At 40.1% G+C, this 22,158-nt stretch overlaps 1 protein-coding gene and 1 long non-coding RNA gene across 4 annotated transcripts in view; both read left to right on the forward strand.

Annotated features, from left to right (window-relative positions):
* Positions 1-443: 443 nt before the first annotated feature.
* On the forward strand, positions 444-18,094 carry LOC127481260 (uncharacterized). Its single transcript, XR_007908167.1, has 3 exons — positions 444-1,600; positions 17,268-17,652; positions 17,870-18,094. It is a non-coding gene; the product is annotated as an uncharacterized LOC127481260 (long non-coding RNA).
* Positions 18,095-19,307: 1,213 nt separating this feature from the next.
* Positions 19,308-22,158, forward strand: part of MGAT5 (alpha-1,6-mannosylglycoprotein 6-beta-N-acetylglucosaminyltransferase) — a 121,315-nt gene continuing 118,464 nt past the window's right edge. For 2 of the 3 annotated variants that reach the window (XM_051810272.1, XM_051810275.1), the window contains exon 1: positions 19,308-19,443. The gene's annotated coding sequence lies outside the window, so the exon portion shown is untranslated. The remainder of the gene's footprint in view (positions 19,444-22,158) is intronic. The other variant, XM_051810274.1, reaches the window with a different exon arrangement.

The following is a 22,158-nucleotide window of genomic DNA, read 5'->3' on the forward strand; positions in this document are numbered from 1 at the left end:
TCCCTGTCCTCGGGGGAAGGCCGAGCTCCGTGGCTCCCTGGGCGTGGACCCGCCTGTAAGCAGGGTCCGGGTCTGGGAGCCTTTGCGCTCCCTCAGCTGGCAGCCTGTGCGGGGCGACCGCCCCGTTAGCGGGGAGCGGGTCAGGTGCCCCCGAAGCGGAGAGGAGGAGCCTCCGTAGGCCTTTGGGCCCAGGGCCCCCCTGTAAGTCGGGGCCAGTGCCCTGGTGTCCCGGGCGCTTTTGGTCCAGGCAGCGGCCGGAGCCCCCTGTAAGCAGGGCGGCAGCCTCTTTGCCGCTGCTTGCCATGCCCAGCTGCCTTTGCCCAGAGGGCCCGGCTCCCCGCAGCGGGTGGGACTGCGCCCTGCGTCGCCGTGGTGAGTCCCAGTGAAGCTTGGAGAGTTTTGTGGAAGTGGGGGGGCCTGTGGGTGGGCTGGGAGCGGCTTGGAGATGTGTCTCTAGGGTTTTCCCCTAAGCCGGTGGGCGGAACAGCTTTGCCCCTTGTTCTGGAGGACAGAGCGAAGCCCATTAGTGGCAGTGGAAATAAGTAAGTAATTCACCAGGACCATTCCCAGAGACTGTTGAGAGGGAGTATAGAGCTTCTTAATATTGTTATTTTCAAATTATGATCCAAAGTTATTGTTAAAGTGCACTAAGAGAAATAGCTTGTGGGTCAAAGATTGGTATTTACCACTGAGGTGGTCTACTGGTTTGTAATTTTCCTGAATTAATTATTATAGATGAATGTGGTCTCAGTGATACCCTATGCTGCTTTTGTAGATTATCTACAGTCCATTGTCATGTCTACTAAACTACAATCCCTGCTGTCTGGGCTGAATATTAAGGTACTTTTAACAGTAGCTGAAAAGAATAAAAAGAAGCAACCAAAACCAAAGCTTTCACCTTCTTTTGTCTTGATATTCATTTGTACTTTTATCATTCAGGAGGCTACAAAATGAATGACCAGGATTAAATTATTTGGCTGCGGGATTATCTCTGTGGCTGTTCTTAGCAAAATATCTGATGGAAGGGGAGCTGTAACCCCTCTTAATGCAAGACCCAGAAAGGATCACTCTGCTCGTAGTCATGGTGTGACACAGAATGAACGTTTATAAAACATGGATGCTGGCTTTTATAGGGAGACTAGGGACTTTTCTGGAACAAAGGGTGGAGAGTGGGAGGAGTATTCCAGGAGTGGCAAACTACAGCAACAAGGGGTGGAACTGTCTGAACATGGACAAATGGGAAACTGTCTCTGGGTAGAACAGGTGAAGCAGGGTAGAATGAATAAGGAAAGGGCTTACATCGAACAAACACAAAAAAGGGTAACAGAGGTACAGTGCTGGGAATAACACATTTTTATAATAAAATATATTATACTAATAATAAAACAATTGCATAATGGAGTAAATGCATGCTGAAACAAACACTCTCGTGGTCCCAACAGTCACAGTCAGCGCACCAAGGTGTAAGTACATTCCAATATTTTTTCTTCCTCTTCTTCTGATTTCTTTTTACTAACTTTTCTCCACCACTCGTAGGTCTCCATCGGGGCACCTCCAACAAATATCCATGCAAAACATTGAGAGAGCAGCATATGAGCAGGTGAATCAGACTCTGCAGGGTCACTGTACATCCGACTCTCACTGTGTTAGCTGCACCCTGGCATTAGAAAGACTCAAAAAGCAAGATATCCCACTTAAATTTTTGCTAAATATTGAAATAGATGAAAACTAATAGATGTGAACTTTCATTGTCTAAAAAATCTGACCTAAAAGGAATAGGAATTCTGCAAATGACCAGCCTGAAACCTCCCATCATGCTTGCACCTGCTCATCCTTTGAGGTACCTTCTGGAAAATAAAGATATGATTCACTTACAGGAGATATGAAACACTGAAGTGGAGGAACTAAAATTGCAAAGCTACCACCGTGTCTTCCAACAGCTTAAACATCATTTCAATCTGGTCAGTGTTAGGGTGCAGTCCCATTGTTTCTTTCTTGCATAAGTTCTCTCATTAAATTGAAAGGTGGTTGGGAATGTATACCCCTCCCCCCTGTATTTTTACCTGTGCAGTGCCTTGCACAATGAAATATTTATCTCCAAATGGAGATTCCAGGCCTTATTGCTTCTTGAATAATACATGTACCTTGAGTTATAACCTCTCAAAGACCTATTTACAAGTCAATTTTTTGTTCTGTCTGTTCAGCACTGTGCTTCCTGACTACAGCCACTGATAGTATTTTCTTACTTTACAGTTAAGGTTGTATTTTCAATAACCTCACCTTCTCTATGTACATGTTATATGTTCTTTCTTCCCTTAGATAAAGTACACCATTTATTTACACCAAACTACTTACTTAAAAGAAACTACTTCTCTCCCTCAACTCCAGAAAAACTGCCCTTGGCAACTTAATCTAATGAGCAAATTACCCCAGTGGATGAGACATCGATTTTAATGAATTTGCCCTGATCACCAAGATTGCTTGGTGGGGAAAGCCAGTAGACGAAAAAACTGTAGACTCTCATGACAAGCACCTACAAAGGCAACATCTTCTATATTCCTCAGATCCATGCTCCACCTTTTATAAACCACTTCAGAACAGTGGATGGTGCTTCCACTCAGAGCACCTTAATATAAAAGAAAACCATTCTATTAGAATTGTGCCACGATCTGGGGGAGAGGGAAGTGGGACCATGACATTGCCCAAAGGGCCCAAGTTCCACTTAGAGGTCGGGTGTAATGGCTGTTTATTGAGAATGCACGAGGGTTTATATAAGTTCTGGTGTAGAAAGTGCCAGTAAATTGGGTGGAGCATGAGACAGACAACCAGGGGAACAAATAGGAGTAAGGAGTCGGGAGAAGAGGGAGGAACTGGGGGGAAACTGGGAAAGGAAAGGACCAATGGTAGCTCTCTCCACACTGCAGCTTTTTCATCCAATCAGAGGGAGGAGCAGGGAAAGCAGGGAACAGAGAACTCGAGGCAAGTCTGATCGTGCCCAGGCAATACAACTGTAGGGGTAACATACAATGCACATATTTGAAACCACATAGGAACTGTAAAATCCATATAGTAAAGTCTTTTTTCAATTGTTGCATATCTTTTTCCATGCCTGGAACAGAATTGTGTCTTACTAATTTTTATAGAGCAGGGAAAGAACCAAGACAGCATAAGTTGCTTGCCTATGCACTCATAAGTTTATTCTGAGTCCTCCACATAACTGAAGAGAAGAACATTTCTGAGGATTTTCAGAGTGCTACTTTACTAAGACCTTAGCCCAGACACACTGTCAGTTCTGGAACCCTGTCTGTCAGGCTAAGGAGGCCTCACATCGGCTGCCCTCTGAAAGGCATTCACAAAAATCACTGAATTTAGTAAACAGACGTAATGGTGAGTCAAGTGAGTCAAGAGTATTTGTGCTTAGTCACCTTGGATTTTCAGGTATTTTTAGGTAAATCCCTCTTTGTATATTTAAGAGTAAGTGACTTTGGGAACGTTACTAAGCAGTGGTGCTTCAGAGAACAGTCTAAATTAAAATCTTTTTCTACATAAAAAAAAGTTCCTCAGCCATTGTGTATGGATCTTGGGGTTTCTAAGATGGACTCTACCTTCCAAGGGAAAGTCTGACTAAAACACTTAATGGAAAAGCTGCCATTGCCTTCCTGGTTACATGGGCTTCATGCGTGGAATGTTTTTTAGACAATTCATTGAAATTACATTTTAGTAATTCACTGAAACTCTTTCAGAGTCAAAACATGTGATGGTCCAGAACAGTGGAAAAACTGACAATGAAATGACACTTCACTTAAACGTGTTGATTAGGCTAAAAGCTTCCAAATGCTAAGAACTAAAGATAAGGCACTCTTCCTGGTAGTGGAAAACTGAATTAGTTATAATAATTAGAACTGCCATTTGGGAGCCTTCTGAGTGATGAGTGGCTTCATTACAGGTAATGTTGACAGCATGACAGCTCTCTGTGAGAGTATAAGTACCTGTATACACCTCACACACTGTGCTTTCCTTCTTCTGGCACCCAAAAGAAACTATCAATATATACAGTGATATACTAGAATGGACTTGCCAAATTAACAAATTCAGTCTCTGCTATCAGCCAGCTATGTCACGCAATCCCCTTCATAAACATATTAAAGAACACCTCCAAAAATATCAGGGGAGAGAGGGATTTTTACTCCCTTTATGTTTGCTAGAAGAATAGTGTAGACACTCAAACATCTGACATTCAGAAATTTCTGATTTCCTGCCTAAATGTAATTTGTTCTTCTGCTAAATTTTCCTTTTAGGTAAATGGTTATTTTGTCTCTCTGATGTTTTTCAACCAATACATTCGTATGCAGCAATTGTATTTCCTTTAAGCCTTTGCTAAGTTAAACAAACCAAGTTATCTTACTTCTGTTTTTTCAGGATAAAAAGATTTCATCCTAGACTGTTGGCCTTTGTAGATTTTTTTCTGGCTTACATTATGGCATTCATTTATCCTTCTCAAACAGGAGTACCTGTATATAGGGAGAACAGTATCTGTTATTGCACCTGGTTCTTACAGGATGGATCCATGTCCCCTCATCTCTACTCACTCAACTCAGCAAAGATTTGTTTTTCAGGGCTGCATCATATAGTCAGGTCTGTCCAATTTGAGTCTTCTCTGCTACTGAATTTTGAACAGGTAATCTTCCAGCTGAGAGCAAACACTCTTTTTATCTACCTAAATCAGGACTTTGCATTTTATATTACTAAATTGAAATGCATTTCTACAAGCGAGGTAGTTTAGCACTCCTCAGGCATTTGCAAGTCCCTTCGGGAAATTCAGTCTTCTCCATCTTCAGGGCAACATTTTATCCCATAGTTCTTAGCAAAAATACAAAATAAAACTGGTTACTACCACAACAGAGTAGATTCACTATTATTCCTTCTCCAGTACTGTATTTCTGCTTTCAGCATAATCTCTTTTTAATTCTAAATGAGATGCTTTAAGCCATTCAGCAATTATGTTTATAATTCTTATACTAATACCAATTTTTCGATTATCTAACAGGTACTTTTCTGTAAATATAATATGCTTTATCTCAAACCTCTTCCCGGTCTCCAACTATGATGGTCATATACTATTTTTTACTATAAGATGCTATTGCTTTTTGCAAGATACATTGACAGAACCCAAACCACAAATATGGTGGTTCCCAGCACAGTAAGATTTCTTAAGAAGTCCCCCTGGTAAATCATATGGTAAGAGAGTCTAGAGCTTCTAATGTTTTGTCATGGTAGACCAGCCAGAGGGGCATGTCCATGTTGTAGACAGTATAAAATTTTGTAATGATGAGGGCCCAGTACTTTTTGTCCCCCACCCTTTTCTTCCCAATTCCTTCTTGTGGTGGGTTGACTGCATCCAGCAGCTGCACCACAAGATGGGGGAGAGATTAGGAAGAGCAGAAGTGAGAAAATTCACCGGTCCAGATAAAGTCAGTTTAATAACTGAAAGTGGTAGAAAAAAAACAAAACAAATATTGTAAAGGCCATCACTCACCACTTCCCTCAAGTACAGCAATGCCCAGCCAGTCTCTGAGCAATAGCCACCTGCTCAAAAACCCCCTTCCCCTAGTTTGGGATCACTGCTGAGCATGACATTATCTGGCATGGAATATCCTTTCGGTCATTTTGGATCCCCTCCCAAGTTCTTTCCCCCCTGCCCCAGCCTACTCACTGAGAGAGCAGAGCAGGAAAAAGAGAAAGCCTTGCCTGTGTGCAAGGACTGCTCAGCAACAGCCAAACACTGGTTTGTTACCAACACTGCTTTAGTCCCTAATCCAAAACACAGCACCATGTGGGCTGCTTTGAAGAAAATTTACTCTGTCCCACCTCCAAAGCCTCAGCCAAAGCAGAGGAGCCATATGCACTTTCAGCTGACTAAAAGATGTTTTCAAGGACAGCATGTCAGTGCTGCCAGCATGTAAAGGAAACACATAAAAGTTGTCAGGGTTTGATTAACTGAAGGACTGTTATAAATCAAAAGTGCATTTTGAAAATTTCAGAATGGTCATGATTAGCCTCAGAAAGTGAAAAAAAAAAAATGGGGCTGTCAAGCATCTTCTGTATTTGAAAGAGAGATTGCTTGGTTTAAAAAAAACTGGACAGACAACAGGAGCAGCAGGGACACTGTACTACACAGATGCAGGGCCTCGTGGAACCATTAACATCCATGGATCCAGCAGCACTTCCTAGATTGATCATGGCTTGGGGGAATCTTTCACAGGACAAAGAATGCCTTGGTTTTGTATTGCCAGCAAGGCTACTCCATTGGAAGGCACTAATGACAATAGTATGAATTTAGAGCACTTCTAGGAGCTCAGGATGCTGTTTCACATCTCAGTTTGTGCCAAAGAGCTGGGGAGGAGGGGAGCAAAGCAGGGATACCAAAGAAACAGCAGGCAATGGGTTCGATCCTAACTGTGACACTGAAGATTTAACTTGCATCAGTGCTTTCTGATGTGTATATAACTGATTCCTTAACAGAACCCTAGAACTAGATCAATTTCCAAAAGAAAATTACCATAGTAAGCAATATTCCAGCACATACATCTTTATACACAAAGTCTAGAAGATACAGAGGCTTGCTGCTGTCATCTATTCATATAGTACTACTTGAGAGAATGATGCAATTTTCCTGCAATCTAATTTTTTCCCCATTTTTATATTCATACTCTTTTCCTTTTTTTTTTTTTTTTCCTTTTTTTTAACTCTATCTTGAGCCATTTGCTCAGTTCAGGCACTTAACTTTCTCCACTGGAACTGCTGGTTTATGTTTAAAAGGAAAGCATATAGGGAATTGATGTACAGCACTTCTTTCAGGAGTATTCACAGTCTGCTTTGCAAACCCTTTTGGAATAATACTCACTACTCTCTGACCTTCTTCCCCATCCCCATCTTCTTCTGCAGATATAATTCCTTCAGCATGGCCCACCCAGAAGCACTGCCTTATCTCTGTCCCATAGGGTGACTTACCTGCCTCGGGGGGCCAATAAACCCAGCTTTGCAAGGGAATTCTCCTCCACAGAAGGGAAGCTTCTATTTCAGCTGAGTATTACAGACCGTGTTACAAAGAGGTTCAAGAGAAAGGCATGAAACTGGAGTGCTGGTGCACAAAGGCAAATTATTTGCTGAGGTGTAAAGAATTTGTTCTCGCCTAGTCTAATTTCATACATTTCTTTTGTCTCACTATTGTTCCAAAGGCATAAATATATATAAATTAACAGGGACTCACATGTGTGTAAGTGTATAATGATTTTTACTAATGGACACTTCTAACTGTGATGAGTTCTCGCTGCACCAAATTCGGGCATCTTCTTAGAGATGCACTCAGTATGTGTAGTTGAAAACCATAGAAACTGTTCACTGAATTTAAATTTGCAAACATGAATTGTGAAAATTTTACTGACAATTCAGACCACCTCTCATTTTACCTGAGCTTTAAACTAGTTTTCACTTCTTGATTTTTACTCTGGTTTTATATTTATGAAAATACTTCCTAGCACATCTATAACATTTTATGGTGCATACTCAGCTAGCATATTCACTCCTTCCTTAATAACTGATACCTTAGGGTTTGCAGAGGTCTGAACTGCATGTACATCCATAATACAAGAAAGCACTAAACCAATGTATTCATTGAGATAATGAGACAGGAAAAACAAACAAAAAAGACACCACTGCTGTAGCTGATTTCACTTTTAAAAGAGTCCACTAGATGTCTTTTGGCAAATTACTTATACAGTTATTTAAGCCAATGGACAGCTCCAGGAATTGTTTCTGTGCCTCTTAATAGATTTCTAAATTTCTTTGTTTGATTTTTTTTATTGCCATTGGTTGCATCAGACATCTGGGAACAAGTTAAAGGAAACCCAACAACAAAAAGGAAGCTTTTTGACACTGAGGTCAGAGAATAGGAGGCTACAGTGAGAGATCAAACCCACTGCAACGAAGAACGTGTATCCTGCAAGGAAAGGCGGAGCCATTCCTTTTTTTCCCAGGGCAATACCATTTTCCTATGTAATTATACAAAGAGCTCAAATTATTCATGCAAACACTTCCATTAGGGTCAACGGGAGTGCAGTGAGCAGGATGTGTAAGAGCATTTCCTTGAAATCAGCAGGGACCAGGAACTCTGTTGTTCTAGATATGGTTTATACACACTTTTATATACACTTGGGCTTTTACTATCTAAACTGTAAAAAGTAAGAAGAAGAGAGAATCAGAGGCACAGTGCAATTAACACCTTGATGCCCCTTCAAATAAATAAACGTCTGTTTCTAATTGCATAAATGTTTAATTTTTTGCTGGACCATGGCCAAACTGACTTGACAAAGGTCATATATATAATTTCTGCAGAAGAGTTAAGCATTGAATTCCATTATTCTAAAATCCAAGATTCATCAGTTTTCAGCCCCAGGCAATTAATCCAGGCAATAACATGCTACGCACACTGACTTCTGTAACAGCGGTTTTACTGTGTCTTTGTAGAGTGATAAAAAAGATTAAGAAGAATAAAAAAGATCTAACAATATATTAGAAGATTAATTTTTTAATTTAGATGGTGGGAAAAATCCAGAAAGAATAAAAGCAAACAGATCAGATTCCTCAATAGTACCTGTATATATTATTCATGTACCTAAAGTAATTATAATGTGTAAAAACATTAATTTCAAAATAAAGATTGTAAAACTGTCCCATTTACTATCATTTTAAATGTACTTGCCTGTAAGGAATATGATAGTGTTTTCTATGACAGAAGAGAGTTAACTTTTTTTTTTCTTAATCAAGGCGAGTTTCTGCTAGAACAAGTTAAAATCAAACCCTCCTCTTCAGCAGTATTTTCAGTATGTAGCCTTTGCAGAACCTGCGGCTGTGTGCTGTGTTTGGGAAGTCTGAAGCCATGGTTGGACAACATGACAGGACGTAGCATGAACTGTTTCACTCAATCAACAACAATGCAAAAGGAAGTAACAGACTGTCACATCAAACAGGAGATATGTGATGGAAACCTCTTGTGACAAATTAGAACCTTTTTGGTCTCTGAAAAGTGGGTACCAAAGCAACGCCCTAAATGATACACACTGTGTGTCAGTCGTTGTATTTGCAATATTTTTCAGGCAGTTTATTTTTGTTGTTTCTTCATTCCGCCTAAATCATGTACTTAGCAGGAGCTGCCAGTCCTTAAGGAATGTGCTATCTGATGCTGGATTTATTTTGTTCTGTTTATAACAGAAATGGAGCATTTCAAAAGTAAAATCAGCTACAACAGTGATGCCTTTTGGTTTTTTTAACATTTAGAGCCCTTGCAAAACTCTGTCCTAAGAGCCGACAGGACCTTACAACATTCATCATCTCACAGAGCTCAGCTCTTCAAACAAACAAGTCATCCACTCATCCACACCTTCCAATAACAAAGACCCTTAACAACTTTTACATAGAGAAAACCAGCCATGCTCACCAGACACCACCCACATGACCAACTTCCGTACATATCCTTATGCATTTGCATCAGGAAACTCATTACTAAAGACACACCAATCAATTTTTCTGGATTCTAAGTATTATTTCATGAAGTACTTAGAAATTTTTACTATTTATGTAACTGCAACTAGTCTGTTAATTACTCCAACCCTAAACACTTTTGCAATTTAAGTTTTGCCTCCCTAAAAAAGCTGCTTTATTTCATATAGCAGTGCTTTCTCAAATAACTAACTAAATAAAACTAAATAACTGAGCTCCAGTTGTTATGATAAATTGTTCTACATAGAGCTCTGCCATTTGTTGCCTTGTTTCCACAGTGGTGGTTCACTGCATACTGACAAATGAGAACTGTTCCTTTAGAAATCTCTTTCCGCATGCCTTAGTCTTCACTCACCAACAACTTATTTTTTTATTTTTTCAGTATAGACACTGACAGGTCACATATATCAGAACATAAAGTGTTGTCATTGCAGATCAGACTACTGGGCCATCAAGCCTGGTAGTCTGCCTTTACTACATCTCAGAGGAAGGTGCAAATTCTCACAATGCGATAAGCAATTATGTAATGGCTCCCATAAGGGCAACATTTCTTTTGCACTTTTCCAATCAGGCTGTACCTAGAAGTGAAGGATGCTCTCATCCTTTATATAGTTTCCTATGCTGTGCATGACAGACTCCCTTCCCTTCTGATTGATATTCAACAGGACACTGTCATAGTTAATAGGCTCAAAATCTAATTTGGCCAAAGAAGAACAAGACTGAAAAGCAAGGTTAGCAACATAACTGTGTTTCAAAAATGAAGACTGAAACAGAGGGGAAAAAGCTGGAATCTGTGGCATTAACTTTGTTGAAGTTTTATGTGAAAGCTGTTTGATGATTTCAAATTCACACAGATGACTAAGGAGGAAGACAAAGCAAATTTTGAGATCATATGTTAAAGGGCCATTTGGAACAGTCATGGAGTCCATGACCTGGATTTACCAGCTCTTCTATTGTAAATTCTGAATAGTAGTCTTTAATTTTAACAATCACTAATAAGAAGATATTGCTTTTATTCATATTTCCTGGTGGTATTTTGCATAAATAAGCACTGAAAAGCACTGTCCAAAAGAGCAGCAGTGATGTTTTATGGAAATTAGTCAAAGCCTATAATCCCATTATCCTGTGATTCTAGCATTTCTGGACCTACTGCTCAACAATCTGCTGAGCTCAGAATAACTCAGTTTACGTGATTTCCAGTCTAGTTTGTAATTATTTTCTGTAATTGACAGCAGATTATGCAGAATATCCCACAGAGATCATCAAACCATCTGAACTCTCTCTAGCTCTGAAAAAATCATTGAGATGTCAGAGGACTGTGAGTTCGGATTTCCTTTCCCATAATGGGTCATATTTCCATTCTTTCAAACCCTTATTTTTATCCAAAATCTGACATCTCCCTTGAAGGCAGTCAGCTACTAATCCCTGCTGGCATTTGAACCTAATCAGTGGGAAGAAAGAGGAGCAGAAGTAGAAAAATAAAAAAGAATATCCAGACAACAGTTAGGAAAAAGGAATTTGTATAGAAATTTGTAATAGATTTTTAAAAAGTACGTTTTCAGGGGTAAATTAACAGCCTAATGAAGGTTACCAGCTTTGTATTTTATATTAAAATGTGTTATTTCCCAAAACATTTGAAAGATCAAAAATACATGAGTGGAATTATTCTGAGTTATGTAAATGGAAACAACTCAAAGTGATTACCTTAAACTGAAAATTAAGGAATTAATGACATAAGAGCAAAGAGCTGTTAGTTTCCAGAATATCAGTGAAATATGATATGTCAAGCTAAATACAGTGTAAGCATTTGGAATGTTCTTAAAGCCAGATAAAATGAAACATTAGCAAAACAATGCACTGTGTGAGAAAGGGAGATTCTGCATTTGCAGCAGGACAAACATGCCTTGACTGGTCTTTTCTATTTATAATTGCTGTAAGTTTGTACTTGTAAGAACATGAAAATTAAAAAGTTTCTGAGTTTTTTTAGTAAGTACATATAAATGAATATATTACAATTAATTTTCATGAAAGCAAATGCAGTACATATGTATTTCTAAAAAAATGCATGCTGTCTAAAATGGAAATGCCACAAGCTTCTACATTTACAAGTGTAGATATTGTTTGTCCAGAATTTGCTGTTAAATTAGTTTCTATTTTAGCAGCTGTTTTCATACAGAATGTTTTCATCAGAGAGGGTTTTGTTGGGGATTTTCAGTGATATAAAAGTCTAGGAATGTCAATATAAAGTAGACAATTAAAAGTTGTGTGTTTATCCTCAGAAGGCACTTTACTGTTTTTAAGCAACTTTACAATAAATGACCAATCTAGTGCTCTTCAGAAAATTATCAAAGACTCACCAATGCATCACAGAGCATCTAAGCCTCTGGCCTAAAACTGTGGTCGCTTTACAAGTTCTTCCTGAAGGAAGAACCGGTTTGAACCTTGCTTGATGTCTGCCACAATCATCTGCAGTTACATCTGTTTGAGCTCATAGGATCTCGTAATTACTACACTATTGGTACCATCCCTCCTTTAAAACTGCAGCTCCAGCTGGCAAGGACAAGATTAGATTTATTAAAGTCAATATTTCATCTACCTAATCTGACAGATTGATGTAACTTAACCTGCAATGACTAATGATAAATTAGCCAGCACATGAAAAATACCTGATTTCCTTCAAGCACCCTGTATCTCAGTGATCTACCTCCCTGTAATATACATAAAAAGATGACATTTCTTTCAACACTGGCTCTTCTGATTGAATATTTGTCTTTGTTGCTTGTCAATAAGCCCAGGTCCTAATGACTTTTAAAAAACAACACTTCAAACACTAATTTGTATATTATTTAGCCAGATTTTTTTAAACTGCATGCATATCCTAAATCACTTGCAACTCTGCTAAACCACATAGGTAACCTAAAAATGAAAAAATGTGATCACACACAGTAAATTAAAGGTAATTCACTGCCACCCCTAGACAGACACATTTTCCAGCTTGCTAAGATCTAAATGATTCCCTCTAGGGCCTCTACCATGAGCAAATGTGAGGCTGCTTCGGGTCAGTGGGTTATAACCTGAAACTCTCAGTCACACCTCTCCAACCTGGGCTGATGAACCTTTTGTGCAGTGATCCTTCTCTAGCAACAAATGAGACTTAGAAGTTTGATGCTGAAATAGTATCTCGGCTGTAAAACTGGTCAATATCCAGTTCCACACACTTGGATGGAGCCACCCAACCTTTCCCTGGATCTCACGCTTGTTAGGCATCTATGTCCAAGGAGATACAATTACCTTTGAGAAATATATTCTAGAATGTGTAAGGAGACCAGGGAGGAAAGCCACTGGAAGCAAGGGACCTAATTAGGAACACGTTAAAATTCCAGGCTCTCAGTTGTACTAGGAAACTCAAAGCTTGTCTGCAGCTGCTTAACATTGGGATGTACCTCCAGGGATAACCAATATATCTAAATATTTCCTGTCCACAGAGACTGGTATGGGTCAAAGACTGGAATGACAGGAGAAATGGATTTGGAGACTGTCCTCTTGAATATTCTTGAGACTGTTGATTTTTTTTATAATGATGGCAAAGAGTAAGGGAAAAAAAGATGTAGGCTTGTTTCAGTGTTTGGACAATCCACTGAAGATCTGAATTCCAGAAGAAAAAGTATGTACACATTTTCTAGCAGACTTTTCACACAGAGATAACATTGATTAAACTGGACAAACTGCTGCAAGTTCAATGCATTATATTCCACATTTGATCCCAGTTCCTTTCTGACTGCAGTTCAAGTTGATTTTTGTCACATTTACAAAGCCTTGAATCGATCTGGGATCTTGGCACGTTAGAAAGTGATTTCCTTAAGCTTCACTGTAAAATATTCCACTGATGACTGGTTTTATTAAATAATACATTAAATGAACAATTAAATATATTAAAATAACAAGATTTGTGAGGAGAATGAAGTCAATGGTAGGACAGAGAATACGTGATTATCCTTCTAGTAAGTAATGAAGACATTTAATTTAATAAATTCTTTTAAGAGTCAAATTAATAATTCCATTGTATTTTGAAATTTCTAAATATGTTAGGTGAATATTGACTTTGGCCTAAATTTTGCATAGTCAATCACCAAACCCATAAAAACATAAAATTAAAGGTGCTTTCCTCTTTCTTGCAATAGGAATCCTATTCACAGATACTCTATTTCCAGAAGTGTTCAGTAACACCATGAAAAGAGTTAGAGGTCACTGAAGTTCCAGATGGATAAGCATTGCTCTGTTACTTTCACAGTGCTTGAAAGTTTGCATGTATAGTCTTTGTTGTACAAACTTTGTGGGACCACAGATTGAAAAACACCAGCAGTTCCAGACAACTGAAAGCACCTAAAAGATTCTCACCAAAGTTAGATTAGTTTTCCAGATGATACTTTAAATCCCTATCAAGGAGACATCATTTAGAGCAACCTACAAATTACATTTATCATTTAGCATTTAAAATTCCACCAAAACTTTCATTCACCACCAAACAATGCAAACACGTGCTCAGTATTGTTCAGACCTTAGCCAGCCTGATTTTTTTCTTTATTAATAACACTAATAAAATATAAATACACATGACCCTGTATTTCATTGACCACAGGACTCTCAACCTTTTCAATTTTTAAATTAGGTGAAAGGGGACCTACTAGATCTGCTTAACCAGCCAAAAGCCTAAAAGTAAGCACTCATGTGGTAATTCCACAGTCAAGAACTCCCATTTTTATTGCCAATCTTGTAAATAACAGTCATGAATTACTGTAAATAATTTCCTGGTGCTGGAAGATATTCCAGGATTTCAGGCATGGGATACACTGCGGTGAATCAGTACCCTACATAAGATTTCCTTCATTTGAGGGACTGAGGAGAAAAGAGTGTTCAAAACTGATGATCTATATCTCACAGTGTGAGTTTGTTTCTAATAACAGCAGCTTCATCTACCGCCCATTGAAGCAAGACACTCTTGTCACAGTTCATAAATTGCTAAAAATCGTTTCCTTTTTTGTGAAGTTTTATAATCAGTCCCTTCTAGCTTTATAAAGCAGACTCCAGTTTAATGTCTTATAAATCAAGTGCCTCCCACTTTTAAACATTAATTGCCAAAATAGTGACAACAGTTCTCTTTTAAGTAGATAGAAAGTAAACTGAATCTGTTGTTAATGCTCTGGTTTAACAGTTTCCATAAGTGAAATGTCACCTGGCTACTTGACAGAGAAAAGATGCCAATTTCAGTGGTTGCCTACATGATGTGTTTTCTTCACCCTTGTGTGATAATGCATTTATTGCTAATGGAGAGTAAAGATAAGATACATTTCTGAGTGTGTACATACTTCTGAGTTTCAAATTAACAAGTTAATAAAATATTTTAAAGAAAAAAAAACAATCAAGGATTACTTAAGAAAGTTACAGGCATGTGCAACAGTAATATCCAGATTGGGAAGTCTGTCAAAAGTTCTGGAGATTTATAGGAGATAGTGTATTTCCTAGATGTGTTGTTACCTAAAGCAGTTGGCCTGATGGTGAAATCACAACTGATAGACCAGTTAAAACTGTAAAACCAGATTCAAAAATAAGGATTATTTGGATCCTAGTGTTTGCTTTGGGTATCCAATAACAACAGAAAACCAGATACATTTAACTAAGGTAAGGCTGAAAAATAATTAACTTCATAATTTCATTTTGGCATTGACCTGGAGTCCTTTGTTACACTTGCAATAATGTAGCAGAGATCTAACCAGATACTCTGTATTTCAAATTTAGCACTACATTACACTGTCCACAACCACAGTGCAATTGGGGGTTTTGTTTGGTTTTCTTTTGGGTAGGGGTTTTTTGTTTGCATTTTGTTGTTGTTGTTGTTGGGGGCTTTTGGGAGTTTTTTCTGTACTGGGCAGAGATAATGATACCTTTTAAAAATCTGACTTTTCAATATCCATAAAACCTTGGCAAAAAGGGTGCAGTTAAAGCCTAACTGCAAACTCTTACTCATGTTAAAACCAGGGGGGGGTGGTGTGTGCCTGAATATGGGGAAAGGACAGGAACATTTTCTATTTCCTAACATTTTGATATTTAATCAGAGTTTAACCAAGGTTATTCTACAGCAACTTTGAAATGTGATTAAGAAGCAAAAGAGAGAGCGAGTGTGACTTTTCAAAATATCACTTTGTGATCAGAATATTACTAGGGTTGAATATGGCAGCTCTTCAGAAGTATATTGTACTGTATTTCAAAAAATATAGATGAGGTCCTTAGAAATCAGAGCAATCAAACAAAAAAGCAAGGCGCCTTCTTGAACAAGAACACATGAGTTTTCTGATCTCCAGCACAGAGGAGACTATGCTGACTGTTGAGTCAGTTATCATTTTGCAGTAAATTCAATTGTATCAATAAAGCTGAGGGAGACATCAAACAGAAAGCTTTAAAAGCATATCTTGGAAGCCTCAAGACATGCTTATTGTGTTTGGCTATGAACAGGCAAAGATACTTTTCAGGAAGGTCTTTTTTATCTTATCTCTGGTTCAAATTTCAGTTTTACCTTCTTCTTTTTCCTCTTCTCCTTTTTTGTTTTATTGAAGTCATGTTCAATATTAATAATAAAATATTCCGCCTGCCACCAAAGAGTCCACTTACTATCTGCAAAGCTAATAATCCTTTATTCAGAGGAGCATATGGAGGGGTTATAAAAGAAACTCTGAATAGAGGGAAAACAGGCAAGGGGGCTTTAAAAGAGATGAAGATTATAATGTGAATGGTCTCTAGTTCCTATCCCAGGTGCTGTAGTGATTGGTGCTGTAGCAATACAAGTATAACATGATGTAACACTGTGTCTGTCTACCTGAGACAAGATGGGGATATGAACCAGAACAAAGGCAGGTATGTGAGATGTAGTCCACCTCAAAAGAAAGACATTTCTATATTAAAAGTATTTTCTCTATCTATATTCTCTAATAATGTATATTTTGTAATAACAGATTTTTCTACCAGGAAAGGCAAACTATATTTTATATGTGTGCTGTAATTTTGTTATACAGTGTTACAAGTCAAAAGGGGAACACAGCTTTCACATACTTCACTAGGGAAAGGCTTGTGTAGGTATGGCCTGTCAATAATTACAGAATTCTTTTATGCTATAGACACGTTTCTCCACGTTACAGTAGTTCATTCTTTGAACAAAAAGAGATGGAAAATTCAACAAGTATGCTACTTTAAAGGTGACATTAAGCAAATCTGGAGTTAGCACTGGTGACTTCTGTGCACTTAATGTTTAGGTTATCATCCACTACTGGTCCACAATCAGAATTCTCCAAAATTCAGTATAGAGATGTGCCAAAGAATTGGTCTCTCAACATGGAAAGTCCAAAATATGTTCAATGTCTTCTAAGGATCACTTCTGTCCTTTATGTTGAGTGCACAGTAAGCAAGCTGAAGTTACTATAGCTGTGACTTCTTCACCTCATCTCTTTGAGTTCTTTACCACAGCTGCGACTGGCACAAAATCAAGGGAGTTTTTGTTATCCACTCAGGGCAGGGCTTTGTCCACCACCTTTGGACATAAAATTAAGCAGGAAAACAGTATCAGTAGCTGATATATTGAATGTCTCTACCAGAATATAATTGTTTTCCTCATTAATGAGATACACCTCACAATAAGCCCAAAAGTTCTCTATTAACAGAAATAGCTAAGGGGCTCAGTCCTAGCCTTATGCTATGTTTGAGTGTTCTCACACATCAGCAGAGGTATCAGCCATCTTCTTTAATTGCTTCTGTAATCATTCCTCTCTGCACCCAAGGATGATGGGATCAGTACATGCATGGAGTCTGGAGCTGGAAAGATGCAAAAACAGGCAAGGTGAGATGCCAGGAACAGGGCTCTGATTGCAATAACAGGCCTTAATGGTCCTAATCAGCCTCACCTGGGGCCTCCACCCACACTCTCTTCCCACAGGCAGAGAATGAGCAAGAAGGTGGGTGAAGCTTTAAATGTGGGACAGGCCTGAGACAGCTAAATCTGAATAATTGGTGGCCTACTTGTCGTACACTAAAATGAGGAACAAACATGTAAGTGTTCTACTGCTCTCAGATTCTCCTAAAACTTTAATGCTGCAGGGGTTTATGTTCTCTCTTCTTTCAGTCTCTTGTTCCTTATGTTGTAAGAATCCAATCTTTCTCAAGAAACACTTCTTGAGCAGGGAGCTCACTCACCTACACAGCTTTCACTTCCTTAATCGATGTACACAGTTTGCTCATAAATTCCCTTTTTTTTTTTTCCTTTTAGCTATGTCAGATATAAATACTGTGGAATATCCCATGTAACTTCCTATTCCTGAAAGGAAGATCTGGTTGGTATGATCCAGTTTGAAAACTGTTGGCTAATGAGGGCTGCTGTTCCCTTCAGTAAGAGCTCTGTTAAGAGACTACTGTTGATATTTTCTGATATATAATATTTCTATATCAGAACATATAAAACTCAAAAGTGACTGCATATGAGCTATGTAAACTAAAAGCATAATAAATGGAAAGTGCTGTAGTTGCTGTTATTTTACCTGTTTTGTTTCCTTGTGACAAAAGCCTGTTCCACAAGCCACAGCAGATAATTTTAAAAGTTACCCATCTCACACAGAAAGATATCCAAGGCTTTGATCATTCAACTCCTTGTAAAATTTTCAAATCCCTAACCTCTCATTAAATGCCAGCAAGCGCTTCCAACCAGGAACAGCATAATGCTAGGTGAAAACTTAAACTCCAGATTGCACAGCATTATTGCAGATGCTTGTGGGTGCAGACAAGTGTCCTTCAGCATGCATTGTGTACATCACCATTTTCTGTCCTGTGTGGAGAAACCCCAGATGAATAGCACTGAACACCAGCTGGGATTTTTGTGAGTTGTCACCAAAACCATACTAGCTTACATGATTTTTATTTTTTTGGTAAACGTTTTCTGGATGATTCACGGCATGTGAAGAATATGTAACAGACATTGATTAGAGTTCTGCATCTGATTATAACCTATACGTATCTCCCTTTAACTTATATTAGGCTGTGGAGGTAACTAGAAACATTTTTTTTTTCACTTTTATCTTGATCTGATCTTCTCCTAGTGAAAGAAGCCTCTATCCATACCAGAGAGCAGGATTGGCCACGAGGTGTCACCCAGCTTCTATTAGCCATTATGGAGGCTTGGGAAAATAGACCGTTCTGAAGCTGTGCTAAACAGAGACCGTCTCGCCGCTACAAAACAGAGTCATCTTATTGCAAAAAACAGGAGCTTTTTTTGCGTTAATGGCTCTCAGAAGTGAACTTTTAGGAGCTTGTAGAGAGTTCTTAAGTGGATGAATAAATAACAATACCTGTGTCTAACGCTCAGTAAAACGCTGGCTGATGCAATGCGTCCGCTTACCGCGGACAAAACCGCATCGCTGCCAGAGTCGGGAGCCGCGCCTGACCTCATGAATTTGCGGAGGAGGACGAGCCAGGAGGAGGCAGAGGAGGCCGGGAGCCGCCTCCGCGGACTCACCGCGGCGGCTGCGCACGGGTGACGGTGCCCCTGCTCATCCCCGTTCCCGGTGCCCATCCCCGTGCCCGGGAGGTTCTCCCCTCGCCCCCGCGCCGGGCGCGCACTTTGCAGACGCTCCCTCGCTCTGCCTGTGCCTGTCACAGGCGTTTCCGCTCGCCCGCCCCTCCCTCCCTCCTCCCGCTCCCCGAGCGCGGCCGGCACTTTGCAGACGCTCCCCGGCGCCCGCCCGCCCCCGCCTGGCCCGTCCCCCGGCGGGCGCGGCCGCGCCTCCGCCCGCGCTCGGCCATGGGCGCTGCGCTGCGCTGGGCGCGGGGACCTGCGGGCACCGCCACCAGGTGAGCCGAGACCCTGCCGGGCTGCGGGGACCGGGGGGGTGCAGCTGCCGCCGCCGCGCCCAGCCCCGCTGCGGGGGTCGCCGCGCCGGCGAGGGGGCCGCCCGCTCGTTCGCCAGACGCCCAGCGCCGCGGTCGCATCGCCCCCGGTGCGGAGCGGGAGGGATGGAGGGCATCGCCCCGCAGCCGCCCCGGCGCGGCGGGGCCCGTGCTCGTCGCGGCCCGGCCGCCCCCGTCACCTTGCGGAACGACCTTCGGGGAGCGGCGGCGGCGCCCCCCGGCCCGGCGGGGCAGGGGAGGGGGGTCTGCGGAGGAGGGGGCGGCCCCGGCAGCCCCGCGGTGCCCGCCCCGGGCGCGCCCCGCGGGGACGGAGCGGCCGTGGGAGGTTTTGGCGAGCGCGGGTGGCGGTGCGGTGGGTGGGAGGATGAATCCCGGGCGAGAGTCTGTTGAAATCTCTCCCCCTGACGATGCCATTTACCAGCTCTCGGTTCCACCCGGTTGCTGGTTTTGTTCCCTCTCCAGTGCTTTGTGAACCTCTAGGAAGTGAATTTGAGAAAAAGGTTCCTGAAAGCTGTCATCTCTTTGCCAAATTTGCCTTGGGCTGCCATGTCTGCTACTTTCTTTTTTTTTTTTTTTTTTTTTACCAGAGATTCATTGAGCTGGAAATAACAGTGCTTTTCATTTGCCAGGTTCGTTATTTCTTACACATCAACATCATATTGTGGTTTGATCGCAGGGATTTGTCTCTGAGAAGCAGGGAGTGACCTGATGTGATTGTCTAGGTGTGCGGACGTACATTAAACAAGTATTTGTGGGGTCTGTTTTATTGTCTCCCTTGAGTTTTAGCAGCTGTTTAAGGTAGACTTACTTTTTAATATATTTAGGGGAGAATAAATATCATTTAGTTTTGAGGAAGTAAATCTTGGTAGAGGCTTTTCTCCCTGTTAACACAAGGACTGTAAGTTCCATCTTTTTCAGATGTGGTACAAAATCATCTCATCTTTTGAGAATATTTTTTTCTTTCTGGTATTGTGGTCAGCAAACCTGAGAAAATGAATTCTCCATTCTTGCATTAGGTCTTGTTACATCAATTTCTCTTGATAATTGCAGCAATGATAGAATACTCTTTAAATGAAGGCTCACTTTTAAAATTCTTGTTATTATACAGTCTTATTTGTCTGAAAAGCTCTGTCACCTTGTCCCCATGAAATAGTATGATAGCTTTTCCAGCATGACTCATAATCCTCAATACAGGAATGAATTTAGACTCAGTGCTGTGCAAATGCTTTATCTCAACAAACAGCTTTGTGTGTAGAAAATGCAAGTAGGGTGGAGGGAATCACTGGTACTCAGTCTGCTAATCTTTGTCCTCAGGAGGACAGCGTTTAAAGTCGTTTGCAGGCTGTAGGTATGTCTTTGCTCCTAAATCAATGAGGTGATCTCGGTTCTTTCAAAATACTTTCTCGCAGTTTCATAAAAAGCTTTCAGAAAAGGAGGAACCGGTTCGTTCTTGTTTTTTATTATTGAAACCATTTTGCCTGGGGACACGAAGTTCAATTTAGTCTGAATGGGTGATTTACCTTTTTCTTTCTTCATCTCTCTGTAATGACTCTGACTGTACTTCATGAGAAACTCTCCTTGCTGCAGCACCCACAGTTCACATAATTAGTGCTGGTTGTACCAAGCATATTAGTAGGTGAAGAAAAACCTTCACCTTTTTTTTTCTGGTGGTTTTGTTGCATACAAGGTAAATTTCACTACTGCTTCCTGATCTTTACCTGTATGAGATGATGTAGGGAGTAGTTTACTCTTAAAATAGCCATGGAACAGTATGTTTAGTGAAAAGAATGTCTATGCTTCATGATTTAATGTGTGCACACTGTTTTCTGTTGCTCTTCTGTAGAATATGGATTTATTTTGTACGAACAGAATAAGGATTAAATAAGAACATATGCTTCTTCTTTTCTGGGTGATAAATCCATCTTGCTGTCCCGGAGGAAGGCAGCTTATACAGCCAGGACTGAAAAGATGCTGAAAGACAAAGTGACTGAATGCTGAATATAAGAAGATCAGGTTGTTTAAGCTCCCCAAACTGAACTGCCTAAAACTTGGGAAGCAGCCAGCAACACTGGGTGGAAATCATGTAAAATCCTTAATCTGCTTCATGAAATAGAATCTGGCAAAATAATGAAGTGTTCTGAATTCTTTAAATGACTTTGAATAAAGACAATTGCTCTCCATTTTTCAGTCATCTCCCTCCAACCAGATTCCGTTCTGTTCCCTTGTATAAAAAAGAAAGCTTTATACTGTTAACATCTGTGCTTGAAATAATATGTGGGATTTTATTAGTGCTCGTTTCCCTTCAACTTTGAAATTAATTTTTTTAAAATTCATTTACGGGGTTACATTTTTGGTGTTGTATGCTGCCATCATCCAACAAGTTCATTCTGGTTTTGCTTTTGTTGAATAAAATAGCTTAGTATGCAGTTTTCTTCCTCATCTTGGCTTTGAAATTTTATTAGAACTTCAGGAGTCGTCGTTGTCCTTCGCTGATATTGTAACTTGATTATTAGCTATGTGGTAGGTGTTTTGAAGGCTTATGTGAATACAGTGTTCATGTTTTGAGCAGATTGAGATCTAAAGGAGACTGTCTTAGTGTTTCATGAGAGGATGGGAGAATTAGTTCAGTTTTTTTGATAGGAAGAGCAGTCATTAGGG

Source organism: Manacus candei, unplaced genomic scaffold (genome assembly GCF_025592945.1).
Source record: "Manacus candei isolate 608988 ecotype Guabito, Panama unplaced genomic scaffold, ASM2559294v1 h1tg000077l, whole genome shotgun sequence".
Lineage (NCBI taxonomy): Eukaryota > Metazoa > Chordata > Aves > Passeriformes > Pipridae > Manacus > Manacus candei.